We start from the raw sequence: 11,342 nt of genomic DNA, 5'->3' as shown, positions 1-11,342 counted from the left end.
GTTTTTAGCTATTTTAGAAACCTAATTAATTTAACTCTATTAGGTTAGGTTCCGGGTTTTTAACTAGGTTTAGCCTAACTCGTTACGTAGCCTAAATAAAATACTAGAAATATAGTAAATATACGAAATATACTAGCGAGATCGAAAGGTACTTCTATATTTATTACGATCCTAGAATAAAACTATAAGAATAATAGAATAAAATTAATATATTATTTTACTAGAATTATAAATATAGCTAAGCGCTAATAGTATATATATATATATAAGGACTAACTTACGAATAGATTATAGTTAACCTCGACTAGGAAGACGTAAAGAAAATTTAGGAAATAGAAGTTCCGACTATAAAGGACTTATATACGATATAGGAAGATAAAAAAGAAAATATACCTTATATCGATAGATAAGTAGACTCGATATATCTATTCGATTATTTTAGCTATACGGAAAGAAGTTACTAATAGTATTTTAAACTATATTAATACCTATAGAATATAAGCCCTAATCGACTCCGGATTCCGATTAGTAAAATAATATATCGATCGATAAACGAGTATAACGAACGTACCTATATAGTAGAGTTAAGACTATACGTATATTTAAAAAACGATAAAGGAATAATCTATTAAGGCTAGATTACCTACGATAATAGCCTTAGACTTTATATAAGCTAGATAGGGGTAAGGCGAAATATATAGTCCTTACGGCCGTTCTATAGAACCTTCCTATATAACTTATAATAGACTCCGGAGTAAACGAAAATTACGTCTTATACTACGTAGTATAAAGGTTAAAGAACTATATAAAGGTAAAGATAGAACTATACCGACTTATAATAGTAGATAGATTATTAACGAAGTTTAAGGACGAATAAATAAGAAAAGAACTACGATAAGTCGAACTACTAATAGGAACCTATTAAGAAAGGATAACCCTAGATATAATAGCGATAAAATATAATACTATACTAGAAATAGAGTAACTAGAAAAATATAACTTCTAAATAAACTAGAAAATAAGAAAACTCGAATTTTCGAATTATAGTTACGAAACGAAAATAGAAGACTAATTATCTTTAAAGGTTCCCTTTATAAAGGCGATATAGGTACGACCGAGAAATAGAATATTAGCTTAGATTAATATCGAAGAACTATTTCTAGAATATATAAAATATAAAGAATTATTTATAGAAAAGGAAGGTAAAGTAGCGCTTCTCGAATATTAGCCTTAGGATTACTAAATACCTATAAAAAAGGAAGAAGTACTTAACTATAAGGAATAGTTAAAGTTATTCTCGAAGAAAGAAGAAGACTTCCTAAAAGATTATATCGAGAAACTAGAAGTAAAAGGCTTAGTTAGAAGAAGCTAACTAAAGGTAGAAAAGTATAGATCTATATTCTATAGTATACTCTTCGTAATAAAGAAGGATAGATTACTACGACTATATATTAACTATAGACTACTTAACGATAAAATTATTAAGGACTATTATTCTATTTTCCGATAGAAAGAACTATAGGATCGCCTTCTAGGCGTAGTATAGTTTACCGCGTTAGATACTAGAAACGCCTATTACCTAATTAGAATAGCTAACGAAGAAGAATAGAAAATAGTATTCCGAATAAGATAGGAGGTCTACGAATTCCTAGTTATACCTTTTAGACTTACTAATATACTATCGACGTTCTAAGAATTTATAAATAATACTTTAAGAGAATATCTAAATATATTCGTTATTATCTACCTTAACGATATTCTAATCTTCTCGAAGACTTACGAGGAATACGTAGAGTATATAAAGAAAGTAATAGAAAAGCTAAAGGAAAATAAAATTCTACTTAAGCTATCTAAATACGAATTCTATAAGAATAGTATTAAATTCCTAGACTATATTATATCTTTAGAAGGACTCGTACCGAACTAAGAAAAGGTTCGAACTATTAATAAATAGCTAGAACTAACGATAGTTAAGGAAGTATAGGCGTTCTACGAATTAATTAACTATTACTAAAAGTTTATTAAGGATTTCTTAAAAATCGTAGTACTAATTACTAACTTAACTAAGAAGGAAATAATCTTCGGTTTTAGGAAAAAATATAAGAATACCTTTAAAGAGTTAAAGCGACGAATAGCGTCCGTACTAATTTTATATATTTTTAACCTAGAAAAAGAAGTAATCGTAGAAATAGACGCCTTAAATAAAGTAATAGAAGGCTACCTTAAGTAAAGAGACGAATAAGGAAAGCTTTATCTAGTAGTATATTATTTAAGAAAGTTAAGCGAATCCGAGGTAAACTACGATATCTACGATAAGGAACTACTTATAATAGTAGAATACCTAAAAATATAGAGAGTATACCTAGAAGGAGCTAAATATCTAGTATAAATATACTTAGACTATAAGAATCTAATATATTAAATAATAACTAAAGAACTTAATAGAAGATAAGTTAGATAGACTAAAACTTTAGTTTCTTACGATTTTAAGATTATATATATTCGAGGAATAGAGAACGTTATAGTCAATGCTCTTAGTCGAAGAATAGACTATATAGAAAGACTAGAACCGAAGCTAGCGGCGCTCCTAGAAAAAAGAGAGAATTACCTAATATATAGAAAAATAGAAATAAGAACGCTTATAATACTAGAAATAAATTTAATACTAGAATAAAAATAGAGAATTATATAAGTAAAGTATAATAATAAAAGCGTAGAATACCTAGATATTAATAAAATAATTAAACTAGTAATACGAGATTTTACCTAGGCGGAAGTAAGAAAGAATATTAAAGGATACGTTAAGAACTACGATATATACTATAAAGCTAAATACTTAAGATATAAACTATATAGCTTATTATAATTAGCGGAAAATATAGATAAAGTATAGTCGAGAATAGTAATAGACTTTATAGTTAAGCTACTACTATCGAGGAAACCTATAACGAATACGACTTATAATAGTATACTTATAATAAACGATATACTAATAAAATATATTTACCTACTACTATATAAAGAAGTATTAATAGTAGAAGAACTAGCGTACGTAGTTATAAGAACGATATTCGCGTAGTACGAAATACTAGAGGTTATTATTATAAATAGAGATAAACTATTTAATTTATAGTTTTAGTAATCGTTAACCGACCTACTAGGAATAAAATATAAAATATCTATATTATATTACCTATAAACGAACGAATAAACGGAAAGAACGAACTAGATAATAGAATAATATCTACGGTACTATATAAATTACTAATAAAAGAACTAGGTAGAACTATTACTAATAACTTAATTCGCTTTTAATAATAATATATTAGTAACCGGAATATTACTATTCTTTACGAATTACGAGAGATACTCGAACTTTAAGAAAGAACTATTAAGAGATAGACCTATAGTAGAAAAGGTAAGAATAAAAGTCGAAGACTTATATAAACTATACTTTCTATTAAAAACGAAATTAAATAAAATATTAAGAATAACTATAAAAACGATAAATAAGAAAAGATTTAAGGGACTAAACTTCCGGAAGAAAGAAATAATTTACGTTAATATAAAAAATATAAAAATATAGAGACTAAGTAAGAAACTAGATTATACTAAAATTAGACTATATAGAATTAAGAAGATATTAGGACTAGTCTCTTATAAGCTATACTTACTAGGAAGACTAAATATATATTCGGTATTCTATAAATCGCTATTAGAAAAGGTACTAGACGAAGCTAAACTAGGACTAGTATATATCGACGAAGAAACCTAAGAACTCTACTACGATATAGAAACTATATTCTAGTATAGGTAAGAAAATAATTAAATAAAATATCTAATTAAATAGTTAAGATACCTAGAGAAGGAAAATACGTAGAAACTAGAGATAAACCTTAACTCGAGTCTCGTAGCCCGATATTACCGGACTATTAGATAATCTAAAGAGATAAGACTTAAGAAGTAGACTAGGAAACTCGACGGTAAATTAAAGATATCTTTAAGCTAGACGTTATCTATATTTACTAGAACGGTAGAGGAAGCTTAGAGCGGAGGATCGACGTAATCTAGCGCGTCTAGGATATAGGCCTTCTAGATAACTATTTTCTTTTATTTCTTAAGTAGCTACTTAGCTTTCTTCTCGAGGCGCTTACGCTTAATATTAGCTTAAGTAATAGAAGAAAGTAGACGCTATAGTTCTTCGCTCTTTTAACGGATTTCTTCGCCTTTCTAGCGAGTAGCCTCGGCTAAACGGCTATACTTAGCTAATAGAGCCTCGAACTTAGTATTAGAAAATATCTTATTATAATTTTTTCGGTTATTACGTATATAGTTATTATATTACGTATAACTATCTAATATAAAATAGACGATATTTATATTCTAGTAAGGAGTATAGCGACCTATACTTTCGTATTTTCTTCCGAGAGTTTTAATTTTAAGCGCGGTACGCTAACGACGAATAGTAAAGGATTTAGAACGCTTAATAATACCTATAGGCGATATAGTTAGCTATAGAGAGAGAAGAAAACGAAAGTACCGAAGGAACTTACCTTAAGTACGTTAAGAATAATAACTAGAAGGAGGAGAGAATAGTATAACGAACTAGGTTACTTAAAAGGTTACTAAGGAAATTAAGGTATCTACTTAAGGAAGGAAGTTAGCCGATAGAAAACGAGGCTAAGTTAAGTAACTAGGCTAGGCTAGATCTCCTAAATTCCTTAGATCTTATAGAATCTTAAGAGATTCGGAGGGAGCTATAAGATCTAGGAGAACTACTAGTATTATATATATACGCTTATTACCCTAGATAGGACTATTATAGTTAACTTCGTTAGTAATTCTATACTTATATTTTAAGATATAGTTCGATAAATAAGTATTCCTTTTATTATCTTAGTTAATATCCTAGTATCTACTCTATTAAGGAACCCTACCTTAGTTAGAACTACTCGTAGCTCGGATTATAATAATCTAGCCTTATCTAGTTATATAATATAGCCTCGTTCTCTACCGACTAACTTTCTTCCCTAGTATTATAATTCGAGCTATAAGTAGTTCTAACTAAGATAGGATTCCTTAATAGAGTAGGTACTAGAGTATAACTAAGATAATAAAGGAAATATATAATCGTCGGACTATATTCTAAAATATAAGTATAGAATTACTAACGAAGTTAACTACGAACTATACTATCTAGATAAAGAAGCGTATATATATATTACTAATCTAGTATTATAATCCGAGCTACGAGTAGTTCTAACTAAGGTAGGGTTCCTTAATAGAGTAGATACTAGGGTGTTAACTAAGATAATAAAAGGAATACTTATTCGTCGGACTATATCCTAAAATATAGGTATAGAATTACTAACGAAGTTAACTATAATAGTCCTATCTAGGGTAATAAGCGTATATATATAATACTAGTAGCTCTCCTAGATCTTATAGCTTCCCCCGGATCTCTCGAGATCCTATAAAATCTAAGGAATCTAGGGAATCTAGCCTAGCCTAGTCACCTAACTTAGCCTCGTTCTCTATTAGCTAACCTCCTTCCTTAGGTAGGTACCTTAATTCCCTTAGTAACCTTTTAAGTAACCTAGTTCGTAATACCTAGACTATAGACTTACCTAAACTATCTTTATAATTTATAGTCCTTTATAGTCTATACCTCTAGTTATATAATATAGTCTTATCCTCTATTAACTAACTTTTCTATTTTCTTTAGATATAGATAGCTTATTCTTAGTAATTCTTCTAGTAACCTAATTTATAATACTATTCTCTTCTCTTCTTATTCGTTACTCTTAACGTATATAAGGTAAGTATTATTCGTCCGAGGCGGTTAGTCCTCCTCCTTTCGTTCTATAGCTAACTATACCTCTTAAAGCCTTCCTTTTTAAGTCTAAGTAACTTCGATATTTTACTACTAAAATTAAATTCTTTAGCTTTAGTTTCGAAACTATAGCTCCTTATCCTTAATATATTAAAGTATATAAGGTATATATTATTCGTAAGGATTACTCTCGTTACTCCGTCTATATATAGAAGAATATTATATATAGTAGTACTTTTTTAGATATCGAGTTCGATTATTTAGAAAATATCCGGGGGACAAGGTTTAGGATCTATAGTGGAAGTAGCCGAAGACCGTAGAAAGAAGGAGTAGAATATATAGTCGCTTTCTATCTTATTAAATAACTTATTTATTAATCTATATAGAGGGAGTATAGGCCTAGTTTATATAGGTATAGACTCTTGTTAGATCTCTCGATAAATACTAGGGTAATGTCCGAGCACTCGTAAATACGAGTTAACTCCTATATTACTTAGGAATTAAGCTAGGTAATTTCTAATCCGTAGAATAGAATAGTATCCTATAGAATCTTAAGTAAAGCTACGCAAGTTAGATTACGTAAGTTAGATTACGTAGTTAAAGTCTCGCTTAGGCTTAATAAATAATAAGGAGTATTTCTTTTCTTAATAGTTAAATCTAAGATTTTCTTCTATAGCCGAGAAATTAAGGCTTACTCTAGAAAAAATATAGAAGTTTATAATTAATAATAGTTTAATTATATAAAAGCGAGAAGTAGTTTTATAGATACTATATAATCGAGAAGGAGCTTTTATATAAACTTTTTTAAAGATTAAATATATTAAGAAAGAAGTAGCGCCGCCTTAAGAAATTAAAATAATACCTTATAAAGTATAATAAGTAAAGAGTTTTTATATCTTAAAAACTTTAAAGTAGGTAGTAATTAATTTAGTAATAGATCGAAAAAAGAAAAAAGTTTTAAAAGACTATTATAGACTATATAGAAATCTATATTTTCTAGTAAAGAAGAAAAAAAATAATAAGTATTAATTAATAAATATAGCGATAAATATTAATTAAGTAACGATACGAAATATAAATTTATCGCCTTTATTAGACGAGTATTCGAAAGACTTCGCTAGATACTATATTATTTTATTAATTAATTAGTATTTAGAATATAATTAAGTAGAACTAGTCGAATATTATAGAACTATAACGATATTCTAGATATTAATTAGTCTTTTATATTAAACTACTCTTCCTTAAGGCGCTATAAACTTAGTAGCTTAGTTTATAAGAATTATAAATAAAATTATAGAAGTATAGAAAATTTAAGGAAAGGTAAGAGCTTTTATTAATAATATTAGCGCTCTAGGTCTAAAAACTAACTATAGAGAGAAAGAAGTTATACTTAGAGTTAGAAAGTATATTCTTAAATATATTTAATAATTAAACGAACTTCTCTATAATATTAAGAAATCGAGAGCTATAGTATTAGAAGAGAAGCTATAATTCTATAGAACGACTATAAAAGTAGTTAAATATATCTATAATAAGTACGAAAGGTACCTAGAAGAATTTAAGATTATAAAGATTATTAATTAGTCGTCGTATAAAAATATAAAAGAAGTAAAGAAATTTCTCGAAATTTATATCTACTATTAAATTTAAATAGAAGAATTTATATACTATATTAAAGTATTATATCGTCTTCTTAAGAAAGAAGTAAAGTAGAAGTAGAATCGCGAAGAAGAAGATATAATATTTATATTAAAAGAAGTATTAACGAAAGTATTAATATTAATTTTAATTAACTATCTACTTAAAGCGGAGCTTATTATTCTAGTAGTAAATACTAGTCTTATTAAATAGAAGACTATACTAATATAGATAGAGCGAAGAGGTAATAGAAGATAAGTCGTACGTTATAAGAATAGTTTATAGTTAAAGTTTAAGTCTTAGTATAACGCTAGTAAAAGAGAATATCGCGCTTTACTTAAAGTTCTAAAGAAATTTAAGATTTAATTATACGAAGTTTCGTTTATAATTAAAATTAACGTATAGATATTAGTAGCTTAGTTAAATCGATTAGCGATAAATTTACTAAGTATATTAATTATATAGTAGCTAGCCTAGATTCGTCTATTTAATTTTAAAGTTTATTATATTTCTAGCGTTAAGAATACGATAGCTAATACGCTTTTACGACGTCCTACTATAGAAGTAGATATTAAAGAGGCTAAAGAAGAAAAAGATATTAATATATAGGTAGAAAGATAATTTAATTCTATATAAGTTAGGATTTATTTCGTAGAAATAGAAGTAGATAAGTTAACTAGACTAGATAATACGAATAAATAATCGAATTCGACTATTAAAGAAAGAAAGTTTAGTTTTAATAAAGAAATAGAATTTAAGTAGGAAGAGTACGACGAAAAGTACTATAAAATTATAGAGTTTCTACTCTTATTAAGGAAACTAGAAAGAATAGTAGAAGAAGACTAAAGACCTTTTAAAAAAAATATATTAAAGTTTCTAGTTTAAGATAGATATTTTTTTCGTAAACTTAATAAGATAAACTCTATTCGAAGAATAATTAATTTATTTAATTAAAAATAAGAAATTCTAAGATAACTCTATAATAAGAGTAGTTATAGAGAAGACGAAGCGATTTATAGAAGGATTTCGAATCGATATTAGTAGAAAAGTATATAGAAAGAGGTTAAGTAATTTATAAAATCTTATAGAGAATATTAGTTTAAAGCCTCGTAAAGAAAAGAAGAACTACTTCGATTAATATAGATTAATTAATATTAGAATAAAGTTACTATAGATATAGTATATATATCGACGTCTTCCGAGAAGAGTTTCCTAGTATAAGTAAGAAGCGATTTTAGTAGTTAGATCGAAGTAAGAGGACTTAGTAAAAACGATATAAAATAAGTCTTAAGGTTTCTATAGAAAGAAGTTATTTATAGGTATAGATTCTTTAAGACGCTAGTTATAGATAGAAAACTAGAAAATTAAGTACTTATCGCTAAACTAGTAGAGCGATATAATATTAAACGAGTTATAGTTTTAGTATATTATTCGTAAGTTAATAGAATAGTAGAAGTAGACTATAAATCGATCGTTAAGATTCTTTCTAAAATATTAAAATAGAATAAATCTAACTAGATATCTTACTTATACGTAATACTTTAAGTAGATCGTATAATAGTAAGAAGTAGTACTAGACTTACTTTCTATAAAGTAGAATTTCTTAATAGACTAATACTTCTAATTAAGCTAGATATTATAACTTAGAGTATTTTAAACTAGGAAGTAGTAAAAAATCGCGAAGAGTTAATTACTTTTCGTATAAGAGCGCTATAAATAAGAGAAGAAGATCTAGAAGAAGTTAAACTTCGTCTTAGAAGAGTAAGAGAATAGAGAAAAGAGAGTTTTAATAAGAGAAAATAGATAAGAGAAGAAGAAATTAAAGTTAATTACTTAGTACTAGTCGATAATATATTTTTAGTAATAAATAAGTTAAAAGAAGCTAAGCTATAGTTTCGCTAGCTCGAATCGTATAGAGTAACGATAATTAATAGAGAATATAAATTATATATTCTTTTAGAGCTTAACGAATTATAAATAAGAATAAAATATCTAGCTAATCGAGTAAAGAAGTTTTATATACGAAACGAAATAAATCTATTTCTTAAAATAAATAATAAGTAGACTAAACTAAAGTCTATAACTATATAACTAGAGTAAGAAACTGGCTACGTAAGTAACGAGGCTAAGGAGAAGGAAGCGAAAGGCGACAAAGAAGAAATATAACTAGGAATCTTTCGTTTTCTAAGAGTTAAGATTCTACGTTTTTATACTAGATCTAGATATATATATAGCTTAAAAGAAAACGAAGAGAAATAAGTATATTAACTAAGTCGTCGAATCTATTCATTTAGTTTTAATTTCTTATACTAGCGTTTAGAGTATAGAGTTTAAGAACGAATATAGAAAGAAGATTTAATAAGTAGAATAGAGGTCGTTAATTAACTTAGTTAATTCGAGAAGAAATTTTATAGTAAAAAACGAATTATCGAAGAAAAAGATATAAAAAGAAGTTCGACTATATAGATTTAATAATAGTATAGCCTAAAGTAACTAGAAAGTTTAGTAGTATTACTATAGAAGATTATAAAGTAAAGGAGAAAAACTAGTATCGAGAATAAATATTTAATTATTTATTATAGTATAGAGTAAATTAAGAACGTAAAATATATACCGAACTACTTAGTTAAGCTTCTAAATAACTATAAACCGGAAAGACTCGCTTAAAACGAATTTAATTAGGACTTATAAAATATATTAAGGTATTATATACCTTTATATATTAAGATATATAAGAATATAGTAAAGATAGAAAGGAGTTAAACTCTTAAAGATTAGAGTCTAGGTAACTAGGGTAGAATTATAAGGGTTTAGCTAGGAATTTAAAGTAATTCGTCTAACTATCGTATAACGAGGATTCTAAAGCTAAGGAGAGAAAAGAAAAGAGAAAATCTATCTACTATACGAATAAAGGAAATACTTCCTACCTTCTCCTATAGTAGGTTAGTATAGTTTCCTAGGAGATAATCGATAGGGAGGAGTTACGTAGCTTCGGCTATATAGTTATATAGGCTAAAGGTATACTACGAGTAATCGCTCTAGGGCGTACTCTAGAGCTTTATACGAGTTTAATTCGTAATAAGAATATAGAAATATAGAAATATAAATCTATATACTTTAGCCTTCTATATCGATAACTATAAGAATACTTTCTATAGTTTAATCGAGCTTCTTACTTCTCTCTTAAGCTAGAGAAGAAAGCTAGAAGTAAGTAAATAGTAATTCCTAGCGTTATTTAATATTTTAAGAAAATAATAGGCGAAATAGAATTTAAACTCGATAAGAAGACGATTTAATAAGAGAAACTAGTAACGTTATATAAAGAAGAATTTATTATAAGAAATAAATATAATAGAAGTAGATAATAGAAAGTAAATTAAAGGTATATAGACTATATAGTTATATAGATAGAAGTATATATAAAAGATAAGAAGAAAGAAGCGACTTAATCTATAAATATAGACTTCTATCGTCGACTTCTCTTTCTTCCTCCTTTATATTACTTACCTAGCTTCCTTTCTATTCGTATAATCTTTCTCTTATCTTTTATTTCTTTAAGTTATCTTCTAAATTATAATTAAAACTATTCTACTCTCTAAACTCTTTAAATTATTATTCTTATAGCGTCGACTAATATAGTTAATAGAAAGAAGAAAGCTTCCTCTAGAAATAAATAGATATAATATTCTAATATAGTTTCGTATAATTTAAAAGAAGTAAATAGAATTAAGTCTACTTAAGGCGGCCTATTAACTTTCGTAATTACTAATCCGATCTAGCTAGCTATAGTAAGTATCTAGGGGATAAGGTTTAGGATCTATAGTAGAAGTAGCCGAAGACCGTAGAAAGAAGGAGTAGAATATATAGT

The sequence above is a fragment of the Exophiala aquamarina genome, assembly GCF_000709125.1.
Source record: "Exophiala aquamarina CBS 119918 chromosome Unknown aczIA-supercont1.6, whole genome shotgun sequence".
Lineage (NCBI taxonomy): Eukaryota > Fungi > Ascomycota > Eurotiomycetes > Chaetothyriales > Herpotrichiellaceae > Exophiala > Exophiala aquamarina.
Note: the sequence above shows the minus strand (reverse complement) of the source record.